Here is a 12,565-nt window from a genome sequence, read left to right as displayed (position 1 = left end):
AAACCACGCTTAAATATGGCGGTTTGATAAAAAATTTTGTGAAGTAGGTATATCTATCCAAATAAGCATAATCATCGTGAGAATAATACACAATCAGGACAGAATTTGCAAAACTAATTACAAGTATGAATACAATTGTTATAAATCCGAAAGGAATATTGAAAGACTTTTTAACCTTGATAATTTCAATCGCTTCCTTTAAACTTTTAAGAATCATTTTAATTCTCTTTTGTCTTATGTAAATGTAAAGCCACATAGTAAAAACAGCAGAGTTGCTTAAAAAGTGAGCGAAAACAGGTTTCATAAAGTTTGGATACCGATTTACAAATACATAGTTGGTTAAAACACTGTCCACATACATAATTACAACTAAAAGAGAAAAAATGTATTTCACAAGCTTTTTGTAGTGCAAACATCGGGTCCATTGGTTGTCAGTGATACCAATGCCAAAAATGCACAAAATATGATCCAAAAATTCATGCATCGTAATATTGCATACTTCAGTACGAACGGGAACTTTTTTTACAGAGTTGTGTCTGTTACATAAATAATTAAATTTTTGCATTACACTATCCCGCAAAATTTTTAAAAGAGTGGTTTTTATAGCAATCTTATTTCAAATAAGAAAATGCGAAAAATTCTCAAAAAAAGATAAAAATTTAATTAAACATATGCATGTATCTTGCTAACCTTTTAATACCTTTATAAATAAGCCTAAAATATTTTGAAGGCAGGTAATAAATTTATACGGCTCACAACTGTATAACATAATCGTAAGAGACGACGAGAGAAATTGAAAATTGCATCGTTTCGCTTATGTCATTAAAGCCTAAAAAATAACAAATGGAATATTATAATGGCATTCGAATTTTTACATTTTATATAAAGTTTTCAATGATCAAATAATAAATTTTAAGTAGAACATTAAGTTTAATATAAAATTCATGCTAAATAATTAATTGCAGCTAGAAATAATATTCGATTATTGTTTAAATAAGCCTTTAATGTGGTTCTTAGCTTTTTTTATTAGGCCTAGTAATTTTATTATGCTGCTTAGTATCAGTAGACATAGTATTTTTATTACGTTGCTTAATATTAGTAGGCCTAGTATTTTTATTAAGTTGCTTAGTATTAGAAGATCTAGTATTTTTATTGTACGCAACAAATATGCTCAAATTTAAGAAAACAATTATTGCTGCTTGAGTAAAGGGGACAAAAGGCTTTCAATGTAAAAAAGTAAAATTTAAACTTATATAAATTTGCAAATTTTATAAATTTTATAAATTGCATCTAAAGGAATGAATTTATATGAAACTCAAATTCGTATAGTTAATTTCATTTAATTCTTAACTCTTACGAAATTATGCACAAGTGGGCGACCTTTGTGCTAAAATACAAAACTAAGGCAAACAACGTTGAAGAGCACAAAAATATTTCCAACCTTTGCTGTCTTGTCAAAGTTATGTGTAAAATGTCCATAAATGGAGGTAGGCGATGGCAATGTAATATGTTAAATGTTTAATAATTTCATATTTTACCGGTCAATTTTCGGTTCTGTAAACAATGCCAAGCTTCTAACATTTCCGGTAACATCTATACGAATTCGGCACTGTCCATTGTCGCCTTGCTCATTCTACAGGCTTGCAATTTGGTTAGAGTGTGGAAGAAACACATTTGTGTACAAATTTGTGTCTACAAATTTGTGTAGTTGTAGAAGAAAACGTTTTTAGTGGTAATGTCACCCACGATGACTCAGGGGATAAAGCGTTCGCCTTCCAGTGAGAGGACAGGGTTCGAATCCCAGTCGATCCGAATTCCGCATCCGGCTTGCACCAATAACAGGGCTAGCATGAAATATCCTCAGTGGTAGACAGATCATGGGTTAGGGCCCCCTTGCTGTCAGGCTAATCGTGAGAGGTTCTCGGGGTCTTCCTCTCCATGTAACGCAAATGTGGGTTAGTTCCATCAAAACGTCCTCCACGAAGACAAATTTCTTTCAATACTTGATCCAGGAGTTCTCTTGTCTTCTGGATTGGGTTCAAAATTACATGGCTACGTTATTGAGCATTAGTTGTCGTAAACTCAAAAATTGGGTCGACTGTTCAACGACGGTTATGAAATTATAAAACATTATACCTGTCTTAGAGTATAAATTTCTGAGCTTGTTTCTTAGCTAATCTTAGCTTGAAAATTTTCAAATATCATTTTATCATCTAATTCGAACAAATTCATATAAGATTTTTTTGTCAGGTATTGATGCTTTCAAATTTTGGAAAAGTATCTTAGTAGGGTACTTGATAGGAAATTCTTTCTACTTCGATTATTATTTTACTGCAATTTAGTAAAGTATTTTTCCCGAATACTGGATAAATAGGAGGCCTTACATCTACCATTTACTAATTTCAAATGGTTTCTATTACATTATATTCCGCAGCACATCTTCGTTTGGATCTTTTGCCATAAAGCTTTGCGTTCAATCAATCAATATAACATTATATTTTTTAGTTCAACCTAAAGATTTTTAATAAGTGTAAGCATCACCAATCGACTTTATTGTTCACTTTTCTTAAAATTATTTTTAATATTGGAAAACTACGAAGAAATAAAAAATTGTTTTTGATTTGCGAAATTAAAAATAATCTACTAAGTTTTTATACGAAATATTGATTCAGCTTTTTATTTCATTAATCATGTATCAGTAGTTTATCAATATGTTATTAATATAATTGAATTTTTGAAGTAGTTATAGATTTTGCAACAGGGATGTGGTTTTGTAATTCATTGATTAAACATCATTTTTTTTTCTAAAAGAAAATGGCACTGGCTGGATATTTCTTCAATCAATGCACTAAATTTGTTTTTTCGAAATTGGAAATGTATGCATAGTTACATGTTGCGTTGAAAGATATTATTTGTCTATAAATCATTAAAAATCAAATTAATATTTATGTTCTGATTGAAAAAAACAAATTTCGACACTATTTTAAATGGTGTTTTCGTATGCATAGTGTTTGAATTTTTAATTGCTAGAGTTAAATTTTTTGTTCTGAAAAGCAAAATTTAATTGTTTCGGAAACTTCATGATTTTTTTAACTGTTAACTATTAGGGTAAGTCTAGGATAGATGTTCGTAATTTTCATAAATCGAAATAAATGTACTAAGAATATATCCGCAAGAAATGTTTATGCCTATAATAAATTCTCATACACGTACTCAACATGTTTTGAGCGAAAAATAATGAAATATTGATAATCAAAAATATGAAAAATAAATGTTTGAAAATAAACTTACAAGGGGTCATTTCTTCCTAATATTGGCTTTAATGAGTTTACCTTCCAATTTAGTAAAGGAAAAAGTTAAAATAGGGAAAATAACACGTTTCATAGAGTTAACCAGGACAAACTTGCAATAAAGTGTAAATAATGAATTTTATCATAGAAAATAAGTAAAAAAATAATCGATTAAACAGAATCTAATTTATAGATTTAATCCATCACTTTCGAAAAATTTTACTACATTTTTGCCATAGATTTTCAATGTTTGTGCATGTATTAAGTAGTTGTTGCTGTTTGTTGCATATCTCATCCAGTCATAAATTTTAATTGTGCTGTTGTATTCCTCTAAACAGCCAATACACTGATATTTTATTTTATTTTATAACCGACGTTGAACAACCAACCCAATTTCGGGTTTGCGACTACTAATGTTTAACTCCATAACCTTGTTATTTTGAACCAATCCAGAAGACAAGGAAACTCCTGAACGCCCACAGAAGTATGATTTCTTATGGGAACGCACATCAGTCACCATTTAGGGCACGGGGAGTCTTCAGCCGGCGGGGATCGAGCCCATGACCTCTTGGACATGGGCCTAGTGCCCTACTAACCAGGCTATCCCGGCCTCAAGATACTGATATTCACAAAATTCTGTGGCATCAGATAATACTTAGAGTTCTATTGGGTAGGTTATTGTTTCTATTGATACTTGGACAAGCCAACCTCGCCTACCATAAGCCTTTCGCGTATTATGTCTGGAAGATGAGCCTTTCGTTTGGAGAGAGAGCACCGCAGTGGCGAAAGTACATCTTAGATCAGAACCTTCTCCTTGCATGGCAGCATTGAAATAAGGTCTGAGTATAGACGGCAGCACCCGTCCTTTATGAGGCCATTTCCTCAATTTAGACAAAGATCTAGGGAAAGTAAATGTTGAGTAGGTTGTAGGGTTCTATCAGATTATATGTTGGATCGGAGGAATCAAAACAGAATGCAAAATTCATACGGTCTTCGAAGAACTTGGTTTCAATATTGTAATGACGGAGACTTTGCCATATAACATATCATTCTTTAAATTGATGCAAAAGATTGCATACCTCCCAATTAAACATTTTTTCGTCCATTCTTAAATAAAACGTATTTATTTATTTATTGTCGGGTAGTGTATACTTATAAAGATATTTTTTTTGCATGTATAAGAAAACAAAAATTCAGCGAAATTTTCAAGGAAACAAAGCACAACCAATTTATTAACAGAATACCCAAATAAATTTAGTCAAAATCTTTAGACTAATCAGTGTGAGCTATATCATGCTAGAATTTACTTTTAACTGCAGATATGATTTTACCATTTAAATTTGTTACAGTGGATATTCTAGGCAGAAAACCATGTTGAATATGCGAGCTATGTTAAACTTAACTGAAATTTTTTTTCGATAAATAATACTTTCAAATATTTTTGAAAAAGGACTTAAAATAGCAATGGATCTTTAATAGTTATTGCAATTATTTAATTTAAATTTCTTATGAACAGGTATGATTTTAGTTTGCATCCAAGAAACAGGAAAACAATTTGTTTTAAGAGATAGATTAAACGAAATGAGGGGAGAGTAAACAAATACATCTGCTCAAACTTGTATAACAAATAAGGTGCAAGATCAACACTAATGACCAAGAAAAATTTTAATTCCTTTAAAACAACAACATCATATCTAACCCTATGAATAAGTAATTCGGACACATTTAGAACTATTTTTAAAACCAGAGCTGAAATAGTTCGTAAAAACAATTAAAATATCAATATTACTGATAATTATAGATAATAGTAATTGTGGATGCGTTTTTAAAATACGAAAAAAATTTCCGAGGTTTGGAAATGAAACTGCTTTCATTATTAAACACATAATTTTTAATACTCAGCTTAACAGTTAATCTTAAAAATTTTAATTCGCCATATTTAATTGAATCCTGGAATTTCATTACAATATTTCGGGCCCTTCACTTCTGCTTTAACAGATTTTTGGTTTTCAAGAGAATACAGAAATGGAAAGTAATTTTACAGTTCTTGATCGGGACAGTTTTGTTGATAAAGTCGAAAACTACATTATAAAAACTAGAAAAAGCTATATTAATATCAATGAAATTCACTAGAAAATTCCAATCAACGATAGGTATGAGATATCGCAGGCTCAAAAAAATCAAATTTTTTTGCAATATCGTAACTTGCACCATTTTACAATTTTTTTACGAATAGCCTTTAAATCAATATGAATAACTAGAGAAGATCTATCACTAATAGGTTTATCAAAATATTACTAATACTAATATTTATATAATTTCAAAACACTATTCATTTGATTAAATTTGTGCAGATTCATAAAATGTAACAATTCTCTATAACAATAATTAGAACATTAAGATTTAACAAATCAATATTGATCGATAAGTTAAAATCACAACATATAAAAATAACTCTATCAGAAGTAAAGTTTTCAAATTCATTAAAAAATTTAAGGCAAGTGTCAGTACTTACAAAGAGTGGAAAATGTATGACACTGATAAGCAGTTCCTTCGTAAATTTTAAATTAATCGAGATAAAACTGCATTCCAAATCAGGGAAAGAAAACTGACTACCCTCATACTCTATTACGGCAATAAGCAACGTTTATACACTGATGGACAATTGCTAAGGACGGATCATAAATTGCAATGTAGCATAACATTAAGCGAGACATGAGGCCTAGTAGGATAAAATATAGTTGCCACACTATTCAGACATTAGATTAAAGAATATTCATTGTTCTGGAAAGTCAAAAGCTATGAAACATCTGGAAGAAAAAAAAATTTCATTTGATGCTGCGTACGGAAAAATGAAACAATGCATCTAAATGTCAGCAGGCAACTTGAAGAAAGGTGTCAGTACGGGATATGTCCACCGTGGAGTGTGATGCAACATTCTACACGTCGTATCATACTTTGCACAACATTATCCAGCAGCTGTTGAGGCAATTTATCCCATTCCTCTTTCAGTGCACGGATGAGGATGTTCTTGTTTGTCGGAGGATAGATTCGATCAGCAAGTTGCCTCCCCAAAGAATCCCAAACATTTTCAATGGGGTTTAGATCAGGAGAACGAGATGGCCATACGAGGCGTTGAATACTCTAACTGTCTAGACAATCCTGAACAGCGAGTGTTTGATGATATGTTGCGTTGTCGTCCATAAAAACAAATTTATCACTGACAGCACCACGGAAAAGGCGAACATGAGGAAGTAGAACTTCATCAATGTATCGTTGGCCCGTCATAGTCCCATTCGCAACCACATGTAGGGGCATGCGGCCATTGATCATGATGCCGGCTTACACCATGACACTGCATGTCGGATATCGGTCCCTTTCCTGGATATTTTCTGGACGATAACCAGTACCACTCTCGCTCTAGATCAGTTGGGGCCTATAATTCGATGACAGACTGAACCTACTCTCATCTGAGAATAGTACGCATGCCCAGTCCTGTTCAGTCCAATTGTGATGCTCACGACACCATTGCTAACGGGCAGTATGGTGATGTCTGGTCAATGGGACACACACAACAGGTCTGCGGGCATATAGTCCTCCTCCCCTCAAACGTCTGGCAACAGTTTTTCGCGAGATCTGCTTTCCTGTGGTAGCAAGAAACTGATTTGCCACCTGCTGAGCTGTGGTGCACCTGTTCCTTTTTGCTGATAGGACAATATATCTGTCTTCTGCAGCCGTCGTACTTGTAACACGACCTCCCCCGTGCCGCCTACTACACATTCCAGTAGTTTTAAATGATTTCCACAGCCGTGAAACAACGCTGTGAGCGATGTCGAACTCCCTGGCAACATCTGTTATTTTTCGCCCTTCTTCGATCTTTCCAATAATTCGGCCACGCTTAAAATCATCTAAGTGATATCGGGAAGACATGCTGAAAATTTCAAGTTCGTCAGCTAAATCTTTCCTGTAAAACTTTGACTTGAAACAACAATTCTCCACACGCGTCAAAACCTTTAAAGCTCTTCTCAGCTCTATCACGTGAGGAACAGACGTGGAAAAAAAAAATTGCATACACATACCTCTTCTTACTATATCCCGCACTTATTCTAATTTTCCACATTTTGCTTCCTTTCATTTTGTGGTTGCTATGGATGATAGTGTTATCCGTCCTTAGCAATTGTCCAGCAGTGTAGTTACTGAATCACGTTCGTTTCGAAACACAACATGCTTGTCATCAAATATATCACAATCATCGATTCGATCACAAAGCCAAATTTTGCTGTGATTTTCAGAATGTGATTTTCAGAATGTGATTTTCAGAAGATACGAAGATGAAAAATTCGTTTGCAACCCACTAACGTTTTGATTTATTTGTTTATTTTTTTCAACATATATTAGTAGGCTTGTTTTCTCAATTAAGCTGGATGCTGGATATTAGGGTTATCTCGGCGTTTGGCGCGAAGCGCCACTAACCGATTCATCTATTCTGTTTTGTCGTATTCTAGGAGGTCCTAAATATCTTTGAAGTTGTAGTATGTTGTAACAACAAGTCAAGTCCTTAAAGAAGCAAATCTTTAGTTGAAGGGAAAATCATCTTTGGAATGGGGAGATCCCCTTGAGTAGAGTTGTATGATAAAGTTAATAGTATTTTGATAGTATGCAGTCTGAGCATAAAAAGGCGGTAATTGGGCTGAAATTCGAATTATCACGGATTATATCAATATCGAACAATTTATTGAAATCTGATGTGGTGCATGTTTTTGCGTCGCTGTAAAATTTTGTGGTCAATTTAGCTATAAAGCAATTGATATCATCAATGTTTAAGTCTTTTCTGAGTAATCTATTGCTAATCGCCCTTGGGGCGCCAGTCATTGTGCGTAAAAATTTACCTTCGGTTGTAGATAGCTTCTTTTTTAGGTTGTTGCTTATAGTAGTGAGGGCTGGGCAAGCATACGTAAGAATTGGTCGAATCGCTTGTATATAGATAGTTCTTTTATTTGCTAGATCAAGCTTTGAATTTTTATGCAGGAGGACTTTGAGCGCAAAAAACGCTCCTCTGGCTCTTTTGATTATGTCGTTTATGTGAGTACTCCAGCTCAAGTTATATGAGATCGTGACGCCGAAGTATTTAACGTGTTTTACTGGTTTGATCTCAGTATTAAAGAGATAGATGTGGGGAGTATTTTGCTGCTTTTTCTTACTATTTATGATTAAGAATTGACTTTTGTCGGGGTGTAGTTTTGTGCGCCATTTGCTGCACCATGTTTCAACTACTTGTAGTTTATCTTGTAGCAGGGTAATAGCCCGTTTTGTATTTATTCTCAATTAAGTCTTACAAATCTTTGTTATATAGAAGGACAGATAACACAATACGGAAGAGGACAGGTATGGTATGGTATGGTATGGTATTTTATTTGCGTCACACTAGAGTTGCACAATGGGCTACTGGCGACGGTCTAGGAAACATCCTTGAGGATGATCCGAGAACATGCGATCGCAATTTTGACCCTCTTTGGAGGGGATGGCTCCCCTGCTTTGGTAGCCCAATGACCTGCTCTCGAAGTTGAGCACTTTAAGGTAAAACAGTTTAACGAGGACCGATACCGAGCACTCTTGGTCCCTACGCAAGCTGATCAAAGTGGTCACCCACCTGCTTAATGGACTTCGGTGTTCTACCGGGAAACGTGTCACTCCACATGATCAGTCCACTTCGGGATAGAGAGGAGGACAGAACGAAGATGCATCCTGGGTAACAGTGGGATTCGAACCCGCTACCTCCACTCTTTGCGTTTGGCCAGGGAGGCCAGGACACTTTGATATAAAATAGAAAGTCACTTATTACATTTGCCGACCAGGTGGTCGAGTCGTCAGCGTGCCTGACTGCGAAGCCAGTGGTTGCGGGCTGGAAACCGTATGATCTTTCTCTCTATGCTGTTCTTTGTTGTGAGATATGTGAATGTGGCCCACCTTATAAATGGATTTTTGTTGCAGTGTGGGTGTGGGTAATGCTCTCCTCTCCATGGACTCAGGTTCGCAGGTGCCCACCGGGTTACGTATAAGAACAGCGCTTACGGCATCTTCGGAGGCGAAGAACGAGTGTTCGGCCGACCGGACTGGGTAGTGGCCAGAGAGCTGACCATTCATCAGAGAGGTTCTGGGTTGGAATCTTGGCCAAGGCATGGATGTTTCATTCTCTGTACTATCTGTCCTTATTGTGAGAGCAACGTAGGCCAACCTAATAATAATAATATTTTTTTCTGACGGCAGGCACTAAACACGTGTTCTTTTTTTCCAATGGGCCAATCATAATCGAGAGCACGTTATTCTAAGGATTGACGCTAATCCATGTGATAAAGATTACGATTTCATACTTACCCTTTCTATCATCTGTTACCTAACGTAACAGCGGACACGCGCAGTTTAAATGTGTGGTGAACACCTTATGAAACGACTTAGTTACTTGTTGATGGATACATACACACACTCCACAATATTTCCTCAATTCTTTCAACACATCAGGAGTTTCCAGTGCCCTGCACTTTTTGATTGGTGTCCCAGGACTATCGAAATTCGAAGCCGTTATTTACTCACAGATGGCAGCACCATGGAGTTGCTTAACACAAAAGTATAGTCCGTCAGTGTCTCATGATTGATGACACTAATGGCTAAGTTAATTAAACAATATTCCCTGGTAGGCGTGATAAAACACAACTCAATCACAACGTAACTCCAGTACTCACTACCTAACAAAAAAGCTTGGCTTAACCTAACTCCAATGTCCAGTTAAATTTCATTTTTGCTGTTTCGTGACTAGTTAAATAGTTACAAGACCGTATACTTTTGTATTCACGTTTTTTTTAACCCTACTAGTTCTAAACGGTTTTAAAAGCGTAATCAAAAAGTATTATTCATAACTGAAAACTTTACTGTTAATTTTATGGAAAGATTACTGCCAATTATTTTACAGTGGCTTTAGAATGAAAATTTTAACAGTGTAAATTCGTTTAGAATCCACACGCTTGAGATGTTAGAAAACCATACATATTACAATAATGAGGTAAATAAAAACTTTCCATACATTCTATTTTTTTTCCTCATATTTATTTTTAATTCACTGATACTGTTTATTGTTATGATACTGTTACTGTTTATTTACTGCTATATCACTGTCATTACTGATTATTCACATTAATAGGGAAAAAAACAGTGAGCAGAATTGTAATCTAACTATCAATAGTTTAATACAGAAATTCCAAAATGGTGTTCCACTAAACTCTCTGGTTCCGTGGAAGAGTCAGGTGGTTTCAAGAATTAGAGCTTTTTATAAACTAGTTATGATTTTTAAAAATTTGTAATTATATTTATACTTAATCAATAACACATCAGTTATATTATTTACTTATTATTTTAGTCATTTTTAATTTAGTTATTGAAATTCATCATCATCATCAATGGATCGACAGCCCAGGGAGGGCTTTGGCCTTCTCAAAAAGTTTTTTTCAGACCAGCCTTTCCAGGCCAATAGAAAAAAATTCATTTTTCATATTTTATCTAATTTTATAACCGTCGTTTAACAGCCGCCCCAAGTTTGAGTTTACAACTGCCAATGTTCAACTCTGTAGCCTCGTAATTTTGAGCTTAATCAAGGAGACAAGGAAGCACCTAGATCAGTACCCCCTTTGGTATTGGTTTGTTATGGGAATTTGGAGGACTTTGCGACCCTGTCAGATTCAACTTGCACCAGTCACCGTTTAATGTATGGCGGACGCATAGATTCCGGATATGAACTCAAAAATAAGGATTTGCTAAATGAATTTTGATGAAAAACGGATTTCTAGAAGATATTCGATTTTCGATATTTCCCTTCCATAATTAGTTTAAAATTTAAAGTAAAAACAAGCGAGCTTACAGAAGGTTGCAGCAAACTACGAAGTTTCAAATGTTGAAAGAATTTTTTACAAAATATCAAAATACAAACAAAACCTTTCCATAGAAAATGCATTGGCTGCTGGCATGGAAAGGGGAAGTAGAGCATCCTCTTAACACACGGGTTTTATTCTGCTGGCGGGCTTCAAATTCCCTTTCGCACGAACACAAGTCCGACGCGCTGCCAACCAGGATATCCTGGACCCTATTTGTCATATTTTATTCTGTAACCATCTTTGAGCAGCGATAGAGCTCAAGAGATAGAGCATCCACCTTCCAATGAGGTGAACCGGGTTCGAAACCCGGCAATGACTGAGCGATACGAATTTCACACCCAGCTTGCACCGACCACAGTGCTGACGTGAAATATCCTCAGTGGTAGACGGATCAGGGGTTAGAGTCCCTTACCATCAAGTTAACCGTGGGAGGTTCTCTCGGTCTTTCCCTTCATGCAACTCAAATGAGGGTTAGTTCCATCAAAAAGCAATCCACAAAGGAAAAGATGCTTGATCCAGGAGTTCCCTTGTCTTCTGGATTGAGTTCGAAATTACAAGGCTTCGTCGTAAACCCAAATAATAGGGTAGGCTGTCCAACGACGGTTATAAAATATAAAATATAACTGTCGTTGAGCAGCTGCTCCAAAGTTTTGGGTTTACGACTACCAATTTTCAACTCAGTAGCCTTGTAATTGTGAACTCAACACTCAAGCCTCAAGACAAGGGAACTCCTGGATCAAGTATTGAGAGAAATATGCCTTCGTGGACGACTTTTTTGATGGAACTAACCCGCCTTTGCGTTACATGGAGAGAAAACCACGAAAACCTCTCACGGTTAGCTTGATATCAAGGGGACTCTAACCTATGATCCATCTACCACTAAGGATATTTTAGCACTGTGGTTGGTGCTAGCCGAATGCAGTATTCAAATCGACCAGCCGTCGCTGGGATTTTAATCCGGTTCACCTCATTGGAAGACGAATTCTCTACCCCCTGAGCTACCACGGCTCCTATTTTTTCTATTAAATATTTTTAAAATAACTAGTACTCCTTCCTTGATTAGTACATTCACAACTAAAAATGAACTTTATTATAAAGTGGAGATTCCACCAAAAAAATGTCGATCATATAGGTTTCACAGTTGAAGAAAATTCTAGTCTAATATATCAACAAATAAACATTTAGCATTTATTCCATATAAGTGCTTAATTTTTAAACATAAATTGTTAAATTTAATTAACTGTACTGTAATTTATGTAAACTGAACGTGGTCAATTGAAAACCACTTAAAACGGAAATGGTGCTTTTTATAAAATGCAGTATTTATTATAAAATTAGTATGTTTAAAAAATG

The 12,565-nt window shown here is 35.2% G+C and overlaps 1 protein-coding gene across 2 annotated transcripts in view; it reads right to left on the bottom strand.

Moving 5' to 3' along the window:
- The window catches only part of LOC147806500 (uncharacterized), a 251,109-nt gene that overhangs the window by 78,169 nt on the left and 160,375 nt on the right, over window positions 1–12,565 (bottom strand). The window contains exon 1 of one of the 2 annotated variants that reach the window (XM_087169287.1): window positions 5,806–5,947. The exons of the other annotated variant lie outside the window; for it this stretch is intronic. The gene's annotated coding sequence lies outside the window, so the exon portion shown is untranslated. Of the gene's footprint in view, window positions 1–5,805; window positions 5,948–12,565 lie in introns of those variants that run through there. 2 annotated transcript variants of the gene reach the window in all.

The sequence above is a fragment of the Parasteatoda tepidariorum genome, chromosome 8 (genome assembly GCF_982258835.1).
Source record: "Parasteatoda tepidariorum strain Cologne lab strain chromosome 8, Ptep-v5.0, whole genome shotgun sequence".
NCBI lineage: Eukaryota > Metazoa > Arthropoda > Arachnida > Araneae > Theridiidae > Parasteatoda > Parasteatoda tepidariorum.
This window is presented reverse-complemented; position numbering and strand designations above follow the sequence as displayed.